Source organism: Molothrus aeneus, chromosome 8 (genome assembly GCF_037042795.1).
Source record: "Molothrus aeneus isolate 106 chromosome 8, BPBGC_Maene_1.0, whole genome shotgun sequence".
Taxonomy (NCBI): Eukaryota; Metazoa; Chordata; class Aves; order Passeriformes; family Icteridae; genus Molothrus; species Molothrus aeneus.
The window spans coordinates 21108252-21121558 of NC_089653.1; the positions used below are offsets into that span (position 1 = coordinate 21108252).

A 13307-nucleotide genomic window follows, 5' to 3' on the forward strand; every position below is an offset into this window, starting at 1 on the left:
CAAAGAAATACCTTGGAAACAAAAGAGAGAAATGTTTGTGGTCAAATCTTACAAAAGCTTATTTGACCAGTATTGTGAATTCTCAATCAAAAAACTATTTTTCCTCTGAAGATCTACCAGTTGACCAGACAAGCAAATGAAGGCAGTGAATTAACTTAATATCTGTACAACGCTTTATGCTAATTTAAATTAACTTTTTTTATGCCCTTTGCTCAAGCTCAGAGAAGAAATAAAGAATTTTGCAGAACCATTATTAGTTTCTTATATTATCTCTTTCTTTTCAGAGTTCTAGTAAGCTATACTGAAAAAACATTATTGAAAGCTCAGTCAGAAGAAAGAATGGGATTGCCCTGTCCTGTCCTGTCCAATTTAAAGGGTAGATAAAGGGCCCTGGAGACCTTGCAAGACCAAGTTCACCAAGGTGAGTTTAATTCTGTGGGGTTTTTCTCTGGGCTAAACTTGATTGGCTATTGGGACAAGGAATGAACATATTTTGAAACATTTAGAACTCTTTTTAAATACTTGGGAATGCATGATTTTTAACTCTACTATTGTTTTTTATGACCCTAAAAGGTCACATCTATTCTGCAGTCAGAGCAACTCTGCAGGGAATCTTATCTCTGACATATGCCAAATTTTGCAGAATCTCAGCCGCCTAATTGCACATCCTGTACAGTGACTTTTAAGGAATGTTTTTAGAGCCTCGAGACTGCTACTAACCTTTAAAAAGTCCTCAATCAATTTGTTGTGTCATTGCCTATCACCTGTTTAATTTTGGTACTGTATGGTTCTCAAGATAGAAAAAAAAAATATATATATATAAAGAAACAACCAGCCAACAAAAAACAAAACTCCAAACAAACAAAAAATCCACCTCCTCCCCCCACAGCTTGACCAATTCCTTTGTATGCACAGAAAAATTTGCACCACCCATATACAGGTGAAAGGATCTCTCTAAACAATCATGTTCTTATGGCTCATACAGGGCACATATCTGGCTTAATTGCAATGGCATCTTTTACATGAATTTAAAAATTAGCCCCTTCATGTGGCATTTCCTTAGAAACCTCTTGCATGGCCTCTTCTAGTGCTGAATATTACCTTGTAGGACCAAATGTTTTATAAAGATTCAAACTATCATATGGATTTTGTCTCTCTGTATAAAATGCTGAAATATACATTTAGTTCTGAAGGAATCTTCACTGGAATTAAGAGGAGTACATAGTAGATGTTGAAATTCAGTGGCAGCTGAGTTCTTCATTCACAGAATTATCTGTAAAGGTCTCTGCCAGTATCTCTCCTGTGTTTTGATAAATTTAGGAATTAAATATTAACATGTGACAAGGTCTTTATTACTGAAACTTTTAGGAAAATGAAATGTGCATATATATTTTATTTGTATAAAATACTAACAAGGAGTTTATAAACTACTACATTTTCCATCTAATTTAAACTGGCTTCCTTTTTGCCCAGTTACTGCAAAGCTGAAATTACTGTAGATTTCAAACATTGAATCATTGCTCTTTATACTAGAGATTACTCTAGTAATCTACTCTTAGATTGAGACAGATTCCTTAACCTAAAACTGGTTTGTCAAAAATTATAGACTTCCACATTCATGAAATCAAGCAAAGTTTAAATGGAATATGATTGCAAAAACTTTGATCTCAGACAGAATATGGAGACTTTGCATTTAAAACAAAGGAAAAATGGATGTAACATTTGGGTTACTTGCACCCTAAACAGCCCAACATAAATATCTGTGAGAATTAGTGTCTAAGAAACTCACATGGCTCAAGTAAGAATGTTTTATCTACATTAATGCTTCATTAGCTTTGTGCACGACTATCAATCAAACCAGATTTGTGGGGGTTTTATTCCATCATGGATAGATGGATTTCTGGGTTTTTTTTATTGCAAGTTTAACAGGAATAGAAATATTTCAAGTTTTTACAATTTGCTTTTGTTATTATTAAACTCTAAATACTTGAATAGTTGCCCTCCATAAAATGAAACAAAATCACCTTAAGGTTTCCTGTGTGAAATAATTTTTTATAAAGGTGCAATTTGGAGAAAAAACTTGCATGTAATTCATTGTGGGAGTCAATGCATTCCTGTAAATACATAGACTATAAATTAACAGATTACAATGCTCTTCCTGACATCTTCAATGACTAAGACACTGTGGAGAAAATCTTACTCCTTCTTTTTCCTAAAAAATGTTATGTAATTTACTAGAATCAATTAGCACAAACTTCAATTTGAAATGTATGAAAACTCTCTAGTACATACACCAGTTCATATAGTCAGCTTTTCCTAGGATTTCCCAGTGGTATCTGATTTGTAAAAAGTCCATCTATGTACAGCATTTTTAGTTTTGCAGAAGCAGAACATTTTCCATGCTGCTTCCTGCAGACATGAGCTATACAGAGTTCGTAGGCAGGAGAGTATACAGTGCAGAAATGTGAAGATGATGAATGTTTTTTATGTGCTTTTCATGCTTGGTTTCAGATTAATTTATTCAGACTGAAATGCATTTCAGTTCATTATTTCATTTTAGAGTGATCAAAAAGAAAGATCTTTCCTTTTAGAGGCCCCCTAAAGGAATAATTGCAAGGGCAAAGGGTGACATGATATGGTTAATAAATATCTCTGTATGTGTGACTGCTGGGCATCTTCAAATGCATACAGAAAAATCCACATGAAAGATGAAGACTACCTAGATTCTCCCAGTTCCTGTAGTTGTTTGGTAGTGAGAACTCTGAAGTTCTAATCCATCCTGAGAACAATTGAAGTATTTTCTCTCCATTTCCAGTGAAACAGTAATGGAAAATTCTCTCTTTAAGCTCACCCTGCTGCCTAGCAGCTGGCCATTTCTCATCATCTGTCGCTAGCACGGCACTGATGTGCCCGTATCTCACCTCTTTCTCTGAGAGGGGCAAGGAGCACCTTTGCCTCTTTAGCAGGTCCCTGTGTTTCAGTGTGATCACTGCCTTGCAGCAAGGGAAGATGTGCAGGAGCACTGCCTGACCCACAGTAACAGAAACTGTACAAAGATTCTGTCACTACAGGAATCTCTTTGCACTGCAGAAGTAACTGAAAACCATATTTTGTGCTGTACAGTCCAATCCTGTGATGTTACTCTTGCAGCTGCTCCTGAGTTAAATGTAAAACCTGCCCCAAATGTGTTTCGTTGAAGTAACATTTGGCATTTCAATAGCCAAGATAAGTGTCAAGAGGTGTTTTTGTTCCAGCTACTTTCTACTTAAGGACTGATTTTTTTTTCCTAAGGTAATTTAATTGTTAAAAACACCTTCAATTCCTATATTAAAATTGTATAATTCTTCAGAAAAGTGGGAATGACTCTACAGCTTCTATGCTTCTGGGGCACCTTTCCTTATATTTTATGGTTTTCATTTTTTATTCACACATTATTTTATTCACATGATTTTATATAAGCCTATAATATTTTAGATATATGTACTTCTGGAAAAAAATTGCTTGAAAAAATTAATAGTTCTTTATTGGCTTGCTGTTTCTTAAGGAACATAACACCACACGTTTACATTGCAGGAGTTAATAATTTATGGCAAACTCCTCAAGGCATTATCAAACTGTGTGAATTTGTGTATCTGATCAAATATTTATTAGTTGCAGTCTCTTCCTACACTGATTTTTCTTTTCATTTATTGCTCTAGGCCTTACTGCAGAACTCTTAGGTGATACTCATGGGCAAATGCCCCCAAAAGTAAGGCAATCATTGAAATACCCAACTTCAAAACAACACACTGTGTGAATTTTAATTTTTGTGGGGGATTTTTTTTAAAGTAAACAGAAACACTATTTAATTATCTTTTATCTCTCATTTACTTGATCTATATTAAAATTAAACAGAAACAAACTTTCATCATCTAAGCTGCTAATAGATTTAAATTTTGATTGAGCGATGTCCTTAGCTTTTATACTTTTTTTTTTAATATATTTATATTTAAGCTCTTCTTATTGTGGTATAATCCTATAGAGAGTGATTTGATTCTTCATTCACTGTTTACATGTAAAGGTCTGCCCTCTATTCTCCTTTTCCATAGGCATGTTAGGTGTGCAATGAATCCATTGCACTCCACTAGTCTGAAACTTTGGAAGCAGTAAATGTAGTAACTCATAGAAGAATATAAATAAAATGTTAATGAAAAAAAAGAAATGCAAAGTGTGCAAACTTCACCACCCCTCTCAGTTTCAACACTGTACATCTCTTTCCAAAATGTTCTTTACAAGAAAGTTTTTTACTTTGTCTTACTGGATAGCTTCAAAGGATAGAAAACTGTCTTCTGGACTGTGATCAGTTATGCTTTGCAATAGGACTTTGCTTCTCTGAGCACCATGCAGCAAGTTTTTAGGATCTCTTTTATAATTTGAAAATCTGTATGACTATTTTTAAATTGATTGAATGAAAATAATCCTGGTTTTGCTCAGAAAAATAACATGTCCTGCATTCTTTAGAGGCATAAGAATCTCTGGAGTAACCTGTTTTCAGTAATTCTACCGTAGGAAATTACCTGTATATAGGGAAAATCAGAGGCACTATCTTTTTATCTTGTTCTCTTTAATGTTCCTTATAGATTCTCATCTTACCTCAGAGGATATAGGCCACAGTAAGTCATGGAGACATTGTGTAAAATAATACTTATAATATCCCATATTCTCTTAAATAGAGACATCTTCAGAACTAAGTTAAATTGACAGACTGTTGCAGAATGCAAACTAACGCACACAGGCAAAATAATCCTGAGTTATGCTTACAAGAATTCACATTTCATAAAGCACAACAGGGAGAAATTCTTGGGATAGTGCAAAGAGAGACTTGTGAGAGCTATGCATTATTTAGATTCATACAAATAGATGAAGAGGTGCTAAGCCTATGATGAGCCCTAGGCAGCCTTGGCAATTATGAATAAGCATAAGCATCACAAAGAATGAAGCACCCTGCAGCACTCACTGCCATCCACAGCTCTGAGTGTTAGACCTTACAGCAACAGGAAACAAAGAAACCAATCCCCCCTTGTCCCCTTCTAAAGAAGAATTCTGGTGCTGGACAAATGATACATACAATATTGGTTATTTCATTACTGAAATTTTCTTTAGGATGGACGGATGGACGGATGGACGGATGGATGGATCTCCTGTGTGTGAATATATAGTCTTGTATGAAATGTGAGAAATAATGGTCTGCATTTCCATTGGTCACTACTAATAAAAATGAAACGTCTACTAAATAATCACTGACTGATACATTTAGAGCTACCTAAACAACATCTGCCCTGATATGCCAACTTTTAATGGTTTTTTTAAATTTGTATTATCAATCAAGCATACATATAGACAATTGATATGGCTAGAAGAAATTTAACATTAGTCCCAAGATTCCTTAATGACTCATCAAGGTAAAAGAGCTCTAGTCTACAATAATAAGTCAGCTTGGAGAAATAAAAATTTTAAAATTTAAATTGTTGAGAAAACAACCATCATGCTTATGTTATTCCACTAGCTTGGCCCTGGACATTGGTATAAAGAGGGCAGAAAACATCTGGTAGATCTGTTTATATTTCATGGACTGTGCTATAATTTTGTAAACCAAGCTAAATTTAATGCCAACATGCTTAGTTTCTTTCTTTCATTCTCCAGAGATGTCAATATGCTTTGTTTTTCATACAGAGATGGAGAGATGATTACTAAATTACTTTCTCCACCTGTTTACATATGATACCTGGTCTCTAGGAAGATTACTTAAGGATTTACAGGAAGAGTTTCAAAGGTAGGAATCGCAATTAGGTATCTAACACAGCTGAGAAACCCCCAAGAACTCTGTTATAGAAAGTGATAGAACACTTGCTTTTCCATAAGGAAAATGCAAATAAATTTATTTGTTTGAATTTCCTAATATGAGCTCATGTTTCTAATAAATTCCATCCTGGAACTGCTGTAAAAATGGTTTCACACTGAAAGGTTTCCTTTATCTATACAGCTATAATTACAGAAGAAGCCTAAACAAGATGAGGGGAAAAGTAGAATTTGTGATTGTAAATGCTTTGGTTAAAGTGGAGAAATGCAGAGATGAGCACTCTTATCTCAACATTGGCTACTGTATCCATTTACAATCATGATGATTCATCATTTGATAATTAAATCTCATCTTGCAAGTGTTGTTAAATTTTTGAATGTAAACAATATGAGTTATATGAGTGGTAAAAGGAATGTGACAGTATTTCATATAGGGCTGGGTTTAGATTTTTAAATTAATTTTAATCTTTATTACTTTTTAAAGTCACACTTGCACTTTCATTGGGAAGCATTTTTGAGAGCAAAACAATAATAAATTCCACTTTCTTTGCTGGAACTGTGTGCTTATCCTGTGAAAGGAGAAAAATGGTGTTGGAGTGAGGCTGTAGAGTTCACTGAGGCTTTCTTCCCTCACCATTTTTAGCTGAATCAAAGAGGACAAAATAGGAAGTTGAGATGATGAAGACACTCACTGTTCCAGAGGAGGGGGCTGCAGGCAATATGGAAGTTACAGGACTAACCATGTTCCTCTCTATCTCCCATTGGGGCAATCTCATGGATTATCTGTTTTCTGACCATTCCTGGAAGCATTCCTAGAAGAAATATGAAGAGAGCAGGATTGATTCTGTACCTTTTTCACTGTTCTGGCAGCAGAAAAGAAATGGAAAGCTGAACTAACTGGCTAGATCCAAACTGACTAAAGTTTTGCCAAGAGGTGTTGTAGATACAGGTCTTCTGGCATTCCCTAGTTTGTGGTGAGATTAGGAATAAATTGTGAAGCAGCTTTGTGCTAGAGGCTGGTATAGTAGAAGGTCTGAAGAATGACTGATGTCTTTTCCTTTTAGAGTCTAGGGCAGACCTAGGGTCCTTGCCCTGAATCCTTCCTGAGTTTCTGCAGCAGGTCTGTGGACTTTGGGTAATAAGGCTGGGCTGACAAATTACAGTCAAAGTAGCCGATGTAAATCAGTAACTTTTGTTTCCTCTAAGTGAACTGAACCTTATCCAAAAAATTTTCTACAGCTCTTAGAACAAGAGGCATAGAGACTTTTAAATAAAAATTGAGTTGTCAGGATATTACAGATCCGATAATACATGTAACAATATAGCAGAAGTCACAATTAGGAGGATGTGCTGAAAGTCCAGGTGTAAGTTAACATACTAACCAGCTTTTGTTTTCCCATTTCTCCTCTGAAATATGATGTCCTGACGTGTTTTGGGTTTTGTTGTAGTGGTGGTGGTTTCTCTGTGGGTTCTTACCATTTCCATTCAATTGCATTTTCATTCTGGAAAGAAGCACCTCACATTGGTATTTCTGCCGATCAGTTGAAAGTTTCCTTCTTGGCAATGTATAGGTGACTACCTGAGCAATTTGGGATGAGTCACACAGCACAATGCAAGGCTCATTATATATCTGTGCTTGTTCTGAACCAGTAATCATGGATGACAGAAGTCCCTTAAATATAATTTCTATTCCAGGAAGAAAGCAGCAGTATAACATACTGTCCTCAGCCTGAGCACACAATTGTGATTATGCTGTTCTTAAAACACGAGCTACTGTCTGTATATTTAAGTATATTCTAAATGCAGTAACACAGTTCACTGGGCCTAAATCTCTACTGTCAGGCATTCAGAGATGCCCTGTAAAATATTTAAACTTGTCTTTTGATGATGTATTACACTGCATACAGAGGTAAATTATTCTTAAATCTTGCAGGAGAATATAGATTTGGTCCCAGTTTAGTCTTTAATGGTGGATTTTGTTTTGATAAAATTACTCTGGTATATCTTTATTCGTAATATCAGGGATCCTGTGGCTTCAGCCAGCATCAGAGTTCAGGCAATGTAAGCAAATTTGTGTCTTTGCTTGAAATGACAGCTAGAAAGCTAAAAGCTCAGTGTGAATGGAAATGTGAATTTCTGTAATTAGCAACATGAGCATAGTAACCTTAAATGAAGGTCATATCCTTCCAAGGAAGTTTATAATGAGGGTGATGAGTACACATGCTGCTGAAACATAACCCTCTGAACTGAACTGCATAGAAGTTGTTGTAATGATTCCTTGGGTTTGTGGGGTTTTTTAATTAATTCAGTGATGGATGAAATCTCGCGTCTTGCTTTTATTGTCTCTTTGTGACCTTTGCCATATAATTATAATCTTTTAATGTTTCACAGGATCTCCCAGTTATTTTCAGTTCTTGGTAAAATCATTTTCACTGTTGATCCACAGCATTATGATTGGTTCTTTAAAGAAATTAGATCACATTAGTATTGTAGCACAGGTCTTTTTTTTTAAACATGAGTTTAGGGTATTGCTTGATGAATGGGAATGGTAAAAGTCTGGCAATTTTACTACTTCTCACTCCCTTTGCTGGGAATTATTGGTGGCTCAGCTGAGATTCACCAATGAAGTCTGTGTTTTCCATGTTCTTTCTTTGCTTAAGTTCCAGTGAGCCTATATCACTCTGCATTGAAACTGATGAGGATCAATCACACTCTTCCTCTCATGAGTCCTGCATTACCTGTGAAAAGGTAACAACTTTCTCCATTTCTTTCACCAAAATAACTTGTGATTTTCTTATCAAACCATTAATTGGCAATGTCACATAGATTTTTGAAAGTGTGGATGTGGGCTAATCACAGATATCCCTTTACTAATCACATTTCTCTCCTCTCCCAACAAAGTCAAGCTCCTTTTGTGAATTTCACTTGACTCTCATTTAAATCACCATTTTATAACAATTTAATCTTGTTTTTCAGCATTTTCTTTCATCATTCACTGTAATGATCTAGTTGCTGTGGTAGTGTCCTAAATTTGTATCAGATGAGTCCTTTCAGATCCTTCTCTATGTTTACAGATTCACTGATACTAAATATTTGGGGAAGAATATTCCAATTTAGATTTTTAAAAATGGTCCAAAGAAATTAGAAATTCTGAAGAGAACAGTATGAGAAGTAGATGTGCAATATAAAGGCATATTAAGTAGCAAAAAGATTAATAACACTGGCAAAGTTTATTCAGCAGAAAAGTGTCTTATACATTGTTGGGAAGGATTATGGATGTCTTTTATACTTGGCAGAACTAATGGCTGTAAGTCAGGCCTGGCTGTAAGGTTTTATGCATGTGCAAGTTTCTTTAAGAAAACCAATTGAGAATGGAAACTTCATTAAAATGACAGCTTTTTTTTAATTCCCCTTCACAGCTCTCTTATTCTAAAGGGTACGAGAATGATAGCTGACCTTCTGGATATAGAAATGACATTTAAAAATATTAAAAAGTACAGATTAATCCAGTTATAAAAGGAAAACACATTATATCATTTCTTTGTCTTTGGTACTACTGTTTTGCAGTGATAACCTGTCTCAGTTGAAATCTGTGGGAATTTACAATTGATTTTAACTCAGCAAAATGTGCCATCTCCTGACATCGGAAAAAGACTGACAGAAGAGCTTAAGGTGTCTGTAGAGTTTTATTTTTGGAAAGAATGCAAATTGACTTTCTGATGTATTCTAACAAAACCAATGTATACTGGGGCTGCTTTTTGTTACTGCTGTAAGCAGCTTTCCCACACTCTGGTTCCAAGGATGTATGCCTGGCAAGTGGGAGGCATACATTTGAACTTGCAGTGGCTAAGGAGAACAAAACCACAGTTTTTATGCTTTTGAACAGATTAGCTTAATTTATGAGTTGTTTTGAAAAAGGCAGGTATCATCAGCCAGCTAATCTTCAGAAGAAGGGAGTCCCAGCTAATTAAGTGCCTGTCTTCAGATAATTTATTCCAGAGTGCAGAGGATGGATGTGTGAAGGTCCTTAATAATGCTACACTGTCACTGCTACATTTGGTGGCACTTTTGGCTCACTGTGTGCTATGCTCACAGTGATTTTTTTTTGGCTGGAACTGGATATCTTCACCCCCCACCCCTCCTCACAGGGTGGTTTTTTTCTGTTAGTTTATTGAGATTTTTTTCTGTCTTTATCTACTCCGATGGGGAACCTGGGTACCCAACTTCCCTGGATCATCTTGTAACTTTTTGCCGCTGCTGCTTAAACTGGATATACTTTTGCCCCTTTCTTTTCATCCTAAGTTAATACACTTAATTTTCAGGGAATCATTTTCTCACTGTCTATTGCTACATCTGTTTTTTTTAAAAAAAAAAAAAAAGTAAATATTTATATACTATTTTTCTTGCAGGGGCTAGAAGTAAGTCAGATAAACTTGATAATCACAATTGATGTGGTAGTAAGTTGTCCAAGTCTTGGCCTAAAATTAGAACAATAAACTGGAATCAGTCCTTGATTTTTGTCCCTGCTGCATTAATAGTTAGTGCTGTCACAAGTTCATTTGTAACAGAGACTGGGACTGGGCCTGGTTGGAAAAATTCTAGCAAAACATTTCTATCAGACAGTATTAGTTTGTCAGGACAGGGTGGAAATGTAGTAATTCTGTTCAGTTTTTTAATCAAGCCAGACAAGTTTCTGGTAAATCTGGTGTAGTTTCCCAACAGTTCACCTGACCTCATTGTGTCTGTGGTAGCCCATGGGAAATTGCAGACCCAGGGGCTGTGGGGGAACCAAGGACTTTGGGTTATCGATTCCCAGATAACAGACTATATTTAGTTTCCCAATCATGAAAGCAAAAATCCCCATTTAAAAAAAAAAATTAGGTCTCCAGCAGTTTTCAATAGGAATACTTTTTGCAACATAAATCTTTTAAAATGGATATATTTCAGATTCTGGGATATTAAATCTCTTTACCTAGAGGAGAATTCGGGGGGGGGGGGGGTGCAGTAGTTTTGTTTGTTTGTTTGTTTGTTTGTTTTCTTTTCTTTTTTTCCCAAAATTCTTGAGGATGGAGAAAAGGCTGTTGGGTTTTTTTACCCCTGTAATAGATAGGATTTAATTTTTTGACTGAGCACTGTGCTAGCCAAGTTATTTTGTAACTACCAGAATTTTGTAACTACCTACTTCATGCTGTCCTTTATAATTACAATCATCACCATCAGTTTAGTGAGCTTGAAAATGTGCAGGGATTTTTGCTGTATCTCCTCCCACCGAGTGTGTCTAACAGTATCTTTAAAAAGGCATTGAACAGAGAGCATGGTAGCAGTCTTACTATAACGAAGTCTGCATTTTGTTAAAATATGCTTTAACAAAAATGGAAAAGAGCATTATCATTTCCTCTCTTGCTTCTGTAATGTAGTTTTTTACTAAGCTGGTGCTTAGGAAAAAAAAAAACCTGACAGGGGAAAGAACTCCTCTTGCTTTACAGCTGCAATATTAGCAAGAAGAAAAAGAAATTCCTGTGATTTTTAGGCAGTTTCTGTTAATGACAAATGCATCAGTGAGTGGTATTGAGGATTTCATTTCAGTAGTTGAATCAGCTGATAAACTACGGAAACTTTTTTAAAGTGTGAATGTGATTATAAGCAATTCTTAGCAGTAGGAAACAGGAGTGGGATTTCTCAGAATCTAAGCCCACAAATTGCTAAATCATAGTTCCATCAACTTCAATTTATCAGAAATGTTAAGGTAATGGAAGTCAGTGTATGCAATGTAAAATACCCCAGTGTAAAAACTGAGCTGGATTTTTTCATTTCCCCACTTTTCCATCAAAACCATTGTACCAGTGCAGAATATAACACATTATTGATTTGAGTTTCTCTGCTACCCATTCAGCACCAAGCCAGCAGTGTCCACGGTTTCTTTTACTGTATCTCCTAAAAGAAGGTCTTTTTATGCCCTTAGTATCTGATTCACTCATTTTTGCTCAGCAAATACAGAGAGTTTAAACTATTCTAAGACTGGCATAATGGTTTTGGATTTCTAACATTTTCCCACCTCAAAATCTACCCATTTATTACAATGAGAAATTACACAAAGGTTTCAGTAGCTTGGCTTGACACATTTTTCAAACTAGCAAAGCCTTGCTCCATACACATATTTTTCTATACATATGTGTGTATGGGTAATTTTTTTTTTTTTGCATTTTGCATAATTAATTAATGCACAGTAATAAATGCCTTATAAACAAGCTATGGTAATTGTAGTCATTGCAACAGAGATGACAGAATTCTGTTGCTGCATTTGGCTTTTTGGCCTAAAGCCATTTAAAAATAGATAATGGAATTTCATTTTTCACCCTGGTATTTAAACATGATGAATTTTCCCATTAAAGATCCCTGACATTCTCATGTGACAGTAGATGAGACTGAGTGACATGAGCCTCTGCCCTCTTGTGGCAGATCAGGCTGATGAAGTAAGCAATGATTAAAGATATTTTCTTCAACACTATCTCTCTTCCTTTCCATGGTGTCTCTATAAAACCATAAAAAGTTTTAAGGGCTCAGCTCTGCAGATGCAGAATTCTTCACCTAACTCCTAATGGAATCAGGCCCATGGGGAGAATAACGGCTGGTGTTTCTGATTCATCTCTGCTCTTCAGACTGTGCTTTGAAGACTGGTATTTTCAAATTTAAGGAAAAGAAGAGTCCCTGTGCCATGGTGATGGGTGAAGTTCTGCCTGCAAAAGATGACTCATATTTTCTGCAGCTTTGCAGCACACAAATCATCAAATATAGGATTAAGTTGTAACAGTTCAATCCCATCTTCTAAAGATACCAGGAAGAGTTAAATGAAGGCACATTTGATCTAGGTGTACTTTAATGTAAGTGTTAAACAGAGAAAACTAGAGTGTGGATGTGAAAAGGAATCAAAGGAGTATAATTTGGACATTTGGGCAAGGAAGAAACTCTTTTCTCCTTTGTTGCCCTAGCAGCAATTTTCCAATAGTATTTTTCAAGGCACTTGCTGATTCTGCAAATTCCCTTTCCTGTTTCGAGCTTCTGGCATAGTTTGTAGATGGCTCACTATGAGAAGAGGTATAATAGTAGAAAATGATAGTAGCACGTTGGTGAACAGAAGTAGAGAGTCAGGAAGAATTTGTGAAGACAAACTAAAAAGCTCTGGGTGCATCAAAAGCTATAGGATGTTATAGTAAAAGAGTGATTCTGGTTAAAATATTGAAAAACAGAAAAACATAGCTAAGGGAGAATGAAGGTCAGGTTTTGCTTGTCAGTGCAAAGCTGCCCGTCCAATTCACTCTTGGAACAAGATCAGAATGGTCATCTTAGCTCCAACTCAATATAATAAAAAACTAAGAAACAATCTGAGGGGATAAAAGGAAGAAATAAGAAATTATCTGTAAAAAATGAAATCAAAACAACCCACCTCCAAACAACAACAAAATCCACAA

At 35.7% G+C, this 13307-nt stretch overlaps 1 protein-coding gene across 1 annotated transcript in view; it reads left to right on the forward strand.

The window, feature by feature from the left end:
- The first annotated feature begins 333 nt into the window (after nt 1-333).
- LOC136559344 (heparan sulfate glucosamine 3-O-sulfotransferase 1-like) overlaps nt 334-13307 on the forward strand; it is a 70239-nt gene continuing 57265 nt past the window's right edge. The window contains exons 1-2 of the mRNA XM_066554493.1: nt 334-421; nt 8499-8586. The gene's annotated coding sequence lies outside the window, so the exon portion shown is untranslated. The remainder of the gene's footprint in view (nt 422-8498; nt 8587-13307) is intronic.